The sequence below is a fragment of the Bos grunniens genome, chromosome X (genome assembly GCF_055505025.1).
Source record: "Bos grunniens cultivar Pamir isolate PY7600 chromosome X, Bosgru_T2T1.0, whole genome shotgun sequence".
NCBI classification, from domain to species: Eukaryota; Metazoa; Chordata; class Mammalia; order Artiodactyla; family Bovidae; genus Bos; species Bos grunniens.
The window spans coordinates 92,822,567-92,836,414 of NC_141194.1; positions in this window are offsets into that span (position 1 = coordinate 92,822,567).

Below are 13,848 nucleotides of genomic sequence, written 5' to 3' on the forward strand. Positions count from 1 at the left end.
TCTTCTTTATCCATTCATGTGTGGATGGACATTTAGGTTGCTTCCTTGTCTTGGCCCTTGTAAATAGTGCTGCTATGAACGTTGGGGTGCATGTATCTTTTTGAATTAGAGTTTTCTCTGGATATATGCCCAGGAGTGGGTTTGATGGGTCATATGTTGTATTCTTGCTAAGTCACTTCACTCCAGTGGTGTCCAATTCTGTGCAGACAACAATGTTGTGTTGGTTTCTGCCGTACAGCAACATGAATCAGCCATAGGTATCCATGTGTCACCTCCCTCCTCAGACTCCCTTTCGACTCCCACCCCATCTCACCCCTCTAGGTTGTCACAGAGCACAAAGTTGAGCTCCCTGTGTTATAAGCAACTTCACACCAGCTATTTATATTACATATAATAATGTATATATGTCAAAGCTGCTCTTTCAATTCGTCCCACCCTCTCCTGCCCCCGCTGTGTCCAGGAGTCTGCTCTCTATATCTGAATCCTATTCCTGCCCTGCAAAGAAGTTCATCAGTACCATTTTTCTAGATTCCATATATATGTGTTAATGAACGATATTTGTTTTTCTCTTTCTGACTTACTTCACTCTGTATATATAACAAGCTCCGGGTAGGAGGTCTGGTTTGAGAGCTCGCACTCTTTAACTGCCACACCCACCCAAAGACCCCAGGTCCTGCCTCCACAGGGCAGCTCACCCCATGAGGTTAAACACAGGGAATTGGAAAGTGTTTCTGTGTAGAGTGTATGTTTGCAGTTTGCTTAAAGTTCAACTGAAATAATACTTACACATACACTCACACACACCCACACAGTGCTCCAGATAAGTTTCTGAGTCATAGAAGGTTTGTGTCTCTACACAGTTTTTACACAGGTTTTATCTTTAGATCTCAATTCTTACAAAAAATTTTAAGGCTGTTTTAAAATCTTTCAGGTAGAAAAACTGGCTTACGTAAGAGTGATGTTCCACCTGGTGCTCAGGCAAAGGTGCTGAGTGTGCCTGAGGCTGGAATATTAAAGAAATATATGGAGAAGGATGCTTTTTACCTACACTCTGAGTTTTCTAGGTGGCCATGTGAGAAAGAAGAGAAGTCATTATGTGCATGAAATTTTCAGTACCAAAAGTAGTAAAATATGCAAACTTAATTAAAATCTGTCAACGGTTGCCTATTTACTATATAAACATCAGTACAGTTCCTAACAAAGGTCTCAATTTTAGTTTTTGTGTTTTTGAAAGTGGGTGTTATTGATGTTATTACAGTCATTTGTGTTTCTTTTTTTTTTTAATTTTATTTTATTTTTAAACTTTACAATATTGTATTAGTTTTGCCAAACATCGAAATGAATCCGCCACAGGTATACCCGTGCTCCCCATCCTGAACCTTCCTCCCTCCTCCCTCCCCATACCCTCCCTCTGGTTCGTCGCAGTGCACCAGCCCCAAGCATCCAGTATCGTGCATCGAAGCTGGACTGGCGACTCGTTTCATACATGATATTATACATGTTTCAATGCCATTCTCCCAAATCTCCCCACCCTCTCCCTCTCCCACAGAGTCCATAAGACTGATCTATACATCAGTGTCTCTATTTCTGTCTCGTACACAGGGTTATTGTTACCATCTTTCTAAATTCCATATATATGCGTTAGTATACTGTATTGGTGTTTTTCTTTCTGGCTTACTTCACTCTGTATAATAGGCTCCAGTTTCACCCCCCTCATTAGAACTGATTCAAATGTATTCTTTTTAATGGCTGAGTAATACTCCATTGTGTATATGTACCACAGCTTTCTTATCCATTCATCTGCTGATGGACATCTAGGTTGCTTCCATGTCCTGGCTATTATAAACAGTACTGCGATGAACATTGGCGTACACGTGTCTCTTTCCCTTCTGGTTTCCTCAGTGTGTATGCCCAACAGTGGGACTGCTGGATCATAAGGCAGTTCTATTTCCAGTTTTTTAAGGAATCTCCACACTGTTCTCCATAGTGGCTGTACTAGTTTGCATTCCCACCAACAGTATAAGAGGGTTCCCTTTTCTCCACGCCCTCTCCAGCATTTATTGCTTGTAGACTTTTGGATCACAGCCATTCTGACTGGCGTGAAATGGTACCTCATAGTGGTTTTGATTTGCATTTCTCTGATAATGAGTGATGTTGAGCATCTTTTCATGTGTTTGTTAGCCATCTGTATGTCTTCTTTGGAGAAATGTCTATTTAGTTCTTTGGCCCATTTTTTGATTGGGTCATTTACTTTTCTGGAATTGAGCTGTAGGAGTTGCTTGTATATTTTTGAGATGAATTGTCAGTTGCTTCATTTGCTATTATTTTCTCCCATTCTGAAGGCTGCCTTTTCACCTTGCTAATAGTTTCCTTTGTTGTGCAGAAGCTTTTAAGTTTAATTAGGTCCCATTTGTTTATTTTTGCTTTTATTTCCAATATTCTGGGATGTGGGTCATAGAGGATCCTGCTGTGATGTATGTCAGAGGGTGTTTTGCCTATGTTCTCCTCTAGTTTTATAGTTTCTGGTCTTACGTTGAGATCTTTAATCCATTTTGAGTTTATTTTTGTGTATGGTGTTAGAAAGTGTTCTAGTTTCATTCTTTTACAAGTGGTTGACCAGTTTTCCCAGCACCACTTGTTAAAGAGATTGTCTTTAATCCATTGTATATTCTTGTTTGTGTTTCTTTTGTTACAAAAAGCACAGTGTTTGCATTCTATGTCAGGGTATATGTGGCAAAAGACACAGATGCTAGGTAAGTTATAGTTGTCTAAATATATGAGTTTCAAATCTATAATGTGTTCTATGTTTCTGGGTCACTGCCAACCCCATTTTGCCTTTTCAACTGTCTCCCTCTTAAGCTCTGCCTGTAGAGATTTCCAGAGAAAGGCAAGAAGTCTGAAGGACGGAGAATCCACTATGTATTATCACTGCTCCTGCTTCCTCTCAGTTTCACTCCCATAAAGGCAAAAATATTTTTTCAGATGAATTTTTAAAAAGAATTCTATTTTATGCCACATAAGTATTTATGATATATAGTATATTGAACATATGCTGTATATATACATAATATTAAATACATATTGTGTTACATATATTGTGTTATATATATATTATGTGTTATATATATATACATATATATATATTATGTGTGATATATATACATACATATATATATATATGTATATATATATATATCACACATAATATATATATATATCAATCACTGGAGTGGGTTGTCATTTCCTTCTCCAGGGGATATTCCTCACCCTGGGATCAAACCCAGGTCTCCTGCTTTGCAGGCAGATTCTTTACCATCTGAACCACCAGGGAAGCCATATATATATATATATATGTATATGTATATATGTATATTTATATTATACACACATATACATACATATGCATATAATATTTTCTTTATCCTTTCATCTGCCAAAAACACTTAGGTTGTCTTCATTCTTGACTATTGCAAATAATGCTGCAATGAGCATATAAGAGCAGAGCGGGAATCATGTCCTTTGGATATATTTTCAGGAGTGGGATTGCTGGATGATCTGATAATTCTATTTTTAATTTTTTGAGGAATCTCCACACTGTTTTTCATAGTGGCTGCACGACTTTACATTCCCACCAACGGAGCAGAAGTGTTCCCTTTTTACCACAACCTTGCCAGTGCTTGCTATTTCTTGTCCTTTTGATAATAGCCATTGTAACAGATGTGATGTCTTTTTTCACATTTTATTTTATATTGGAGTATAGTTGATTAACAATGTCATGATAGTTTCAGGTGTACAATAAAGTGATTTGTTATACATGTATTAATAGATGTAAGTATTATTTTTCAAATTCTTTTCCCATTTAGGTTGTTACATGATATGATCAGAAGATTTCTCTTTGGGGGGCCATGCCACGAGGCTTGTAGGATCTTAGTTCCCTGACCAGGGGTCAAACCCATGCACCCTGCAGTGGAACTGTGGAGTCCTAACCACTGGACCACCAGGGAAGTCCTCCGTGTATCATTTTACTGATTGAGAATTTCTCTTTTGCTCTTGAGTTGACTGAGTTCCTTATACATTTTGCATATGAATCCCTTAACAGATACATGCTTTGCAAATATTTTCCTCTGCTCCATAGGGAAGTTGCCTTTTCATTTTGTTGATCGCTTCCTATGCTGTGTAGAATCTTTTTAGTTTGATGTTATTCACCTGTTTATTTTTGCTTTAATTGCCTTTGTTTGGGGGTCAATTTAAAAAATTCTTTGTCAAAACCTATGTTAAAGTGCTTACCCTAATATTTTCTTCTTGGAGTTTTACAGTTTCAGGCCTTATGTTTAATCTTTATACATTTTGAATTGACTTGGGGATGTGGTGTAAGATAATAGGCTATCCTTTCTTCATGATGTTTTCTTGATTGTTGTCTTCCTTGCTTGCAGGTGGTTTTCCTTGCTTGCAGGTGGTCTTCCCAACCCAGGGACCCAACACACATCTCCTGCAAGTCTCCTGCGTTGCAGGGGAATTCTTTGCTGCTGAGCTACCAGGAAACACTCATTGTATGTTCTTGGAGCTCTTGTCAAACAGGTGAGCATATGTGTGTGGGTTTGGCCTTCCCAGGTGGCACTAGTGGTAAGACACAGGTTGGATCCCTGGGTTGGGAAGATCCCCAGGAGGAGGGCACGGCAGTGCACTCCAATATTCTTGCCTGGAAAATCCCATGGACAGAGGAGCCTGGTGGGCTACTGCCCATAGGGTTGCAAAGAGCTGGACATGACTGAAGTGACTTAGCATGCACACATGAACTCATGCACGCACATGTGGGTTTATTTCTGGGATCTGTATGTTGTTTCAAAGATCTGTGTATCTATTCTTATGCCAGAACCATACTAGTTTGATTTCTATACTTTTGTGACATAATGAAAGCAGGAAGCATGATGCCTCCAGGCCTTTAATTTGTGGAGTGGTTCATCTAAGGGTAAAAACAATCAGTTATAAGCTAAAGAAATTCTAGAGATCTAACGTACAGCATGTTGAATATAACTTTAAGACATTGTATGGTATACTGCAGACTTGATGAGGGAGTAGATCTTAGTTTTATCCCACACCCCACCTCCGAAAATCCTTTAACTATGTGAGGTAATATGTGTATTAAGTAGCCTGTGGTAATCATTTAACAATGTATGTGTACATCACATCACATTGTTCAACTTAAATATACAAATTTTATTTATAAATTACACTGCAACAAAGTAGGAGGGGATGGGAGACATGCATATCCTGTTCACACTGAAAAATTGATATAGGGACTACCCTTGTGGCTCAGTGTTAAAAGAACGTGCCTGCCAATTCAGTGGATGTGGGTTTGATCCCAGGTCCAGGAAGATCCCACATACTGTGGAGCAATTAAACCGGTGTGTCACAACTGCTGAGCCCGAGCCCTAGAGCCCATGTTCTGCAATAATAGAAGCCATTGTAGTGAGAAGCCCTTCCACTGCAACCAGACAGTAGCCCCTGCTCTTCACAGCTAGAGAAAAGCCTGCGCAGCTAAATAGACCCAGCATAGCTTAAAAAATAAATGCTAAAGTAGTCCTTCAGGCTGAAGTGAAACACCGGTGGGCACCTATTTGGAGGACTGTGAAGAAATAAACCACAAAGGCCAAGGGAACTGCACAGATAAATGCGAAAGCCAGTATTCCTGCACTTTGGGTTTATAACTCCTCTTTTCAAACAGTACTGATTTATTAATGGACACATTGGGTCTTCATTGCAACACGATCTTCACTGCATCGTGAGAGCGTCTCTCCAGCTGTGACACACGGGCTCCAGAGCATGCGGGCTCAGGAGTTGTGGCCCCAAGGTTTAGTTGATCCACCACATGTGGCATCTTAGATACGGGTTCAGGGTTTGAACCTACATCCCCTGCATTGGAAGGCGGATTCTAAACCACTGGACCACCAGGGAAATCCCTGTGACTTCTGTTTATCTTCTCCTCTGTTTTATTTTGATTTAAAAGAAAAATGTATAAAGCAGTAACCATAAATCTGTAAATAGGAACCATATGCAAACCTGCCATTTATCACAATAAATAAATAATGTGGCAGAGCTGGGAGGCAACAGAGTTTAGAAGACTATGAAAACTATCTCAGTATTAATACAAACTTGACTTTTTTAAAGGTAAGATAATAATTATAATTCACAGCATAACAAACCCCCAAAAAAGCACAAAACAAATTTAAAAACTCCAGACTTAAAAATATTTTAAAAGTAAAGAGTAAGAGTGATAGTCACTGTGTGCAAGAGAAAATTTCAATTAATCACAGAAAAAGACAGTAATTGAGGAGTGATGGAACAAAAATGGGCTGACATGTGGAAAGTTAGAAAATGTTAGGAAAAATCTTTCCTTGGAAATAATCTCTGCAATGCTGCTGCTGCTAAGTCACTTCATCGTGTCTGACTCTGTGCGACCCCATAGATGGCAGCCCACCAGGCTCCTCTGTCCCTGGGATTCTCCAGGCAAGAATACTGGAGTGGGTTGCCATTTCCTTCTCCAAATCTCTGCAATACCAACAGATAAAACTATTCAATGAAAAGGCAGATTGGCAAAGAGGATTAACAATAAATGTAACCCAGTATATGTTATCTATTATATAAGAGTTTTGTCTTACATCCAAAAAGAGTTGAAAACAAAAGGGTAGAAAATGGTATCCAGGCGGCAGCGAAAGTGCTTTGGCGGTTTGTCCATCCTGTAGCTTAGGCTTTCCGGGTCCCGTGGTCCTTCCAGCCGCCCCCTACCCCTATTTCCCCTTTCCCTTTCCCCGTATCAGAACTCGGCGGAACCCCTGGAAGTAAAGGCTGTGGGTTATTGCAGGGGGAAGGGGAAGGGAGAGGGGAAAGAGGGAGAATGAAGTTAGACAATGCCGTCAGCCAAAGGGGCAAAGTGGTCTCTGACACTATCCCGTCCAGAGCCTGGAGGTGCACAAGGGACATAGGAGCGATTTACACTGACACGCAGCTGCTGCACCCGTAAATGAGGCTTTGCCAGCTTGCACCTACTGTATAACATGCACTCTGTTGACGGCCATGCATCTTCAGTCAGAATTTGTATGTGAATACGTGCACACATTCCTGAGTGCATATAATGTAGAACTAAAATCCTTATGGTTAGATGAAACACCAGAAATATGAGGGAAATAACACCACAGAGGAATAGCTCAGCCTGAACAAAGTGATGGTCCCAGCTAAGACATCAGATGTGGTTTCTGTGCTCCCTCTTGTTCTTGGAATATGGTTAGAGCATTTATGGGCTTGGTGGTGAAGAACAGAAGATAACTGGTGCTGGATAGAGGAGCCTTATTTTTTATTATGGCAGCTTGCTATTTTTGTAACATGGTGATTGAGTTGAACACAATCAAAGTACAGTAACTGATCTCCCCTTCTTCCTGGATGAGTGAGCAGATGATGAAATACTGACGTCAACATCCTTGAACATACCCAAGTGGGCAGTGTTTGGCTACTGCTTCTGTTTGAAATGATGCTGTGTTTTGGTTGTGGCCCAAAGCTTTGAAGTGCTACTTGGCATCTCCTTTCTTCCGTGAAGCTCTTAACCATTCAGACATGACGGAGTTGGTCAAATACTACTTAGGTTGAGTCCTGCTTGCCTCTCCTCAGTCATCTTTGTATGAATCCAATGGTTGGTTTTTGTTTATTTTTTTAAACGGTTTTTAGCTGATGTTCATGAAGAGCAGTGAGTACCTAGAACTATGCCAATGAAGAAAGGAAATCCTATCTAAGAAGGTGCATTTCTGTACCAGAGCTGTGTCATAACCATCCTTTGGGCCCTCTGCTGGAAAGTAGAATCAAGTCTCAAATAATGCCTTTTTAATTATATCCTCTAGTATTATAGATGTAGGACAGTACTGTATCATACCTCTGTGAATGTAAAATATCTTGTACCTGCTTTATGATATGTAGTAGTGACTGTGCTTTATCAGATCTGTTTTTAATGACGTTATTCTAGAATGTTTTCTTTCCAGATGATGATTGAGAAACGTAATTAAAAAATGGTGCCAGGTACCACAACAGTAACAGAACTTAGCTGTTTTCTGAGGTTTTGGTTTTTTACTTTTTTTTTTTTTAATGGAGTGTGCTGGATGTCTCTATAATTTTGTTCAGATGACTGCAGAACTTGGAAAAGCTGTTGCTGCTATTGATGCATAACATACTGCTATTGGTCTTTTTATATAAATAAATAAATCTATATATATATATACATATATATATATAATTTGAATTTTTGGAAACTTTAGCTGTGCTGTCAACTTTGGAAAAAGTATCCCAGTTGTACCGTGTTGGGTTGGCATTGTACAGAAATTAACAGCCATATTGGTCTAGAAACGTTAAACATAATTTTTTCCATTTGTACAGGGGTAACACACTGTATTAAATATGTAAGGTCTTATCTACATGGGTTTGATTACAGAAACTAATAAAGTATTCTCTAAATAATGAAAAAAAAAAAAAAAAAAAAGAAAATGGTATCCATGAAAATCGTCCCAAAGTGGGAGTTGCAGTGGCTGTACGGGCATTAGATGAAATAGATTTTAACATAACTTTTTTTTTTTTTTTTTACAGAATATCAACAGATTTCTATATTAATAAAAAATCAGTACACAAAGGAGATGTATGAGTTATATATCCATAAGGTCCCAGCAGCCTCCCCAAATATATGAAACAAAAAGTTACAAACTGGAGAGTACATAGTTCTAAATAATCCATGGAGACTTCAACACTCCATTTTCAATGAGGGACAGGAACATAGAGAGGAGACCAATAGTGAGATCAAGGAACTGAACAGATAGGCCTAACTAACATCTGTAGAGCACACATCCAAGAAAAGCAAATGTGTTTGGAAAGCAACACAGGGAAGCCACAAGGCTTCCCTTGTGGCTCAGCTCATAAAGAATCCTCCTGCCATGCGGGAGACCTGGGTTCAATCCCTGGGTTGGGAAGATCCCCTGGAGAAGGGAAAGGCTAGCCACTCCAGTATTCTGTCCTGGAGAATTTCAAGGACTGTATAGTCCATGGGGTCACAAAGAGTTGGACATGACTGAGTGGCTTTCACTTGGAAAGCAACAGCAAAGGAGACAGGGAAGTTTGCTACCCTTGCTTGAAATGGGCACACTTGAGAAGCAACCGGGATGACTGCCCCATGGTCCACCCCCTACTGCACCCCATGATCCGTCTTCAGTGACCACCCTACTACACTGGATTTCTTATCCCCAAAGACTCTAGGCCGGCCCCTGGAAAGTGGGAATCAAAAGCAGAACAGTTAAGAAACTGTGTCATCAGCACCCCCTGTCACAATCGGCTGAACACACCCTAGACTTCCACTCTATGGATTCATTGATGATCCCCAGCCTCAGACTGTGTCCTTGGAGGTGCCAGTCAAAGGGGCAAAACAGCCCACCTCAGGCCAGGATACAGTCAATTCTCTATAGTTCCCTCCTCAGGCACTAGAACAACAAGTTAGGGTGGGAAGAGACGGCCAAGGTCGAGAGGCAACAGAACAGGCACAAGCCAAAGCACAATCCAGGCACCTTTGGCAGCTCCAGCCCAGGTCACCATCAACTTCAACTAACAAAACTTTTAGTTAGCAAAAGAGAAGCGAGTTAAAGCTGTTCAGGCTTCCTGGGTCGTGGTTGGGCCATCTTGTTGTGACACCAAAAGTTCTGTTTATCTCCCATCTACCCTACTAATGAAGGAGGGATCCCCTACCCTAAGAAGTGTGAGATGGCCAAGCACATGACACTGGACAGATGGAAAGCTGTTGGTGAGTCTCAGGTACTCACAGCCTGGGTGGACAATAGGGAATGCCATGCAGGACAGTGGGGGAGTGTGGCTTTGGAGTAGAGTTAAGCAGCAGGGACTGTGGGAAATAGATGTTGTAGTAACAAGACGATGGGGCACGCCAGGGTTCCCACACGAGGGGATTGTTGTCCTGTAGGAATCATTGCACTGCCTGGCAGGGAAGTAAAGCTTGGTGGCTGGAAGAATGGGCAGAATGCAGCTAGTCTGGCTGATAGGAGAGAATCAGCTGGGTGGGGTAGTTTTCTGACAGGGAGGGGGACATTGCAGGTGAGAGCAGGAGAAAGCACAGTTGGGCCAGTGGGGTATTTGAGGCTCAAAGGCGTCAAGGCAGCTTAGAAAATTTGAGGTCTTAATACACAGATGGGAAGCCTATGTAAAAAGGTCTACAGATGAAAAGCAATCCTTTTCAAAATTCCAGTGACCTATTTTGCTGAAAAAAAAGCTCGTTGTAGAATTTATGTGGAATTGCAAGAGACCAGGAATAGCTAAGACAATCTTGAAGAAGAGAGTTGGCGGAGTCCCCTACCCTGTATCAGAGAACTTACCTTGGGAACAATAATCAAGACAGTGTGGTACTGAGATAATGATAGACACACAGATCAATGGACTAGAACGGTGAGTCCAGAAATAAACCCAGATACATACCCGCAATTGATTTTCTGCAGGAATGTCAGATCATTAATTGCTGAGAAGTACAAGTCTTGTCCCCAGAATGGTACGAGGACAGCAATAGAATGAAGTTGGACTCCTACATTTCACCAAATACAGACATTAAAGTGATCCTCTGGACAGCACACAGCATTCAGCCACAAAAAGGAATGAGGTCTCAAATGAAACTCAAAATCATTATGCCAAGTGAGAGAGGCCAGACAGAAAAGGTCACATACTGTACAATTTCATTTGTAGCAACTATCCAGGAAAGGTAAGTCCATAGAGACAGAGAGCAGATTATTGGTTCTCAGAGCTTGGTTGCAGTGAGGGGGAAATGGAGAAGGACTGATTACTGGGCATGGGGTTTCCTTTTGGAGTGATTATTTATTTGGACACAACAGAGGGGATGGCTGAACTACACTGTGCGTGTACCAGATGCCTGTAAAGTATACCCTTTAAAAAGGTGACATTTACCACAATAGCATACCAATATTTTTTAAAGATAACAAGTGCTTATTGGCTTAGACTTCTACAAATAGATTGGGAATTGACTTCAACATCTGCTAAAATGCATCCTTTAGGAAAATTTTTTGACCTTCATACTGGGGCACAAAATAGAGGAAACTTGAATACGGCACTAAATTTTTAAAAGATGTCCCTATAGTGTTAAGGGAGCTACTGAAGTTAGCCAATAGGTATATTTGCCTTAACCATCTTATCACTGCGGTGTTTCCGTTCTCTAGTCCTTAGCAGCCATTGTCGTAAAATATCCTACAGTGGGCGTAGGCACTCTGACATATAGCTCATAAAGTTAAATTGAGTCTTTGCCACTTATAAATGGGCTTGACAACATGGGATCAGATGGTCTATCCTCACTGAAAACACTGATTATCAGTTAAGGTAAAATAAAACAAGGCTGACATAAAGCGAGAAACCCATATTGCGTATGTTCTAGGTAGGGAAGGGGTAATTATCCCCACTGTTTTTCGACTCATTTCTCCAATATGCCCAGTTCGTGAGCCATGGGAAACAAATGGCGCCTCTGGATGGATTACCCCAGGCTTCTTTTCTTAATATATACGTATTCCTTGAAGTCTAGTTGACTTACAGTGTTTTAGGGGCAGAGCAAGCTGATTCAGTTTTACATATATATTATTTTTCAAATTATTTTCTTTTCTAGGTTATACAAGACATTGACTATAGTTCCCTGTGCTATATAGTAAACCTTTGTTGCATATCTATTTTTTTTAATTAGAAATCTATCATTGTATTCATGCTAAGTGAAACAAATGGAATCAAAATAGAACAAATTTTTTAGGCAAACACTCGTAAGTTTTCTAAAATAGATATACATACTATGTATACGTGTGTGTGTGTGTAGTTTTTCTACTATGCTTGCTAAAGGCTTGAGAAAGAATATCAGAAAGAGAGATGGAAAATTGGAAAACATAAAGTAAATGAAATGAGGGCACTGAATATGAAATAGAAAAAGTGAAACAAACTAGATAAAAGTAAAAGATTATCGTATAGTCCAGTTGTTTTTAAACATGGTAGCTCATTAGAAACATTTCTGTAGCTTTGGATAAAAAAAGCTACTGCCTGGGCATTTGTATTTTTCAAAAAAAAAATCCAAGAAAATTCTGGATTTTAAAAAGTGATTACAGGTTTTTCTATTAAATGGTAGTTTTGGTGATATCAGTTCAGTTCAGTTCAGACGCTCAGCCATGTCCGACTCTTTGCGACCCCATGAACTGCATCACGCCAGGGCTCCCTGTCCATCACCAACTCCCGGAGTTCACACAAACAAACATCCATCGAGTCGGTGATGCCATCCAGCCATCTCATCCTCTGTCGTCCCCTTCTCCTCCTGTCCCCAATCCCTCCCAGCATCAGAGTCTTTTCCAATGAGTCAACTCCTCACACAAGGTGGCCAAAGTATTGGAGTTTCAGCTTTAGCATCAGTCCTTCCAAAGAACACCCAGGACTGATCTCCTTTAGCATGGACTGGTTGGATCTCCTTGCAGTCCAAGGGACTCCCAAGAGTCTTCTCCAACACCACAGTTCAAAAGCATCAGTTCTTTGGTGCTCAGCTTTCTTCACAGTCCAACTCTCACATCCATACATGACTACTGGAAAAACCATAGCCTTGACTAGACGGACCTTTGTTGGCAAAGTCATGTCTCTGCTTTTGAATATGTTATCTAGGTTGGTCATAACTTTCCTTCCAAGGAGTAAGTGTCTTTATTTCATGGCTGCAATCACCGTCTGCAGTGATTTTGGAGCATTAGCGATAGTCAAAGATGCTTTGAAGAGAACCTTATCAGAAGCCCGGTTGAGGGCAATTGTGGAGGCTGCCAGTGAGTTATAAGGGAAATAGGGAAACTGCATAGGGAAAGTGCTATGGAAACTGGAGGAAAGGATCCCTTTTTATATTTTAGCAGAAAGATAGGAGAAAGCACAGCACACACCAATCAGAAACAACATGAGGCCCTTCAAATGACATTACGTGGATAAATTTCTACTTGGACTGCCCTTTTGTATTTTTTTTAATTTATTTTATTGAAGTATAGTTGATTTACAATGTTGTGCTGATTTCTGCTGTACAGCAGAGTGATTCAGTTATACATGCATATATATACTTTTTCATATCCTTTTTCCGTTATGACTTACTCTAGGATATCGAATACAGTTCCCTGTCCTATACAGTAGGACTTTGTTGTTTATCCATTCTATATATAATAGTTTGCATCTGCTAACCCCAAACTCCAAATCTATCCCTCCCCCCACACTGCTCCCACTTGGCAATCACAAGTCTGTTCTCTATGTTTGTGAGTCTGTTTCTCTTTCACAGGTAAGTTTACACGTGTCATGTTTTAGATTCCACATATAAGTGCTACCATATGGCATTTGTCTTTCTCTTTCTGACTTAGTATGGTAATCTCTAGGCCCATCGATGTTACTCCATGTTGCTGCAAATGGCATTATTTCATTCTGAGTAATGTATCACATCTTCTTTATCCATTCATCTGTTGATGGACATTCAGGCTTTTTCCACGTCTTGGCTATTGTGAATAGTGTGGCTATTGTTTATGTATTTTTACTGTAAGGCGTCTTAATTTTTCTCTGAATGTACACAAGGGATAAATTATAAATCAATGAAAATAAATGTTTTAATGTAGTTTGTGAGCTATCTAATGGAGTCAGACTTTTACTACGAAAGTCTGGGAGTGAGGACACAAGATTTCTAGTCTCAAAGGTATTATTATTATTAAGTTGGTTACATTCTCTTTGCTTTATTTATTTATAAAGTGATACTTGCACTGGCTATGGGACTCT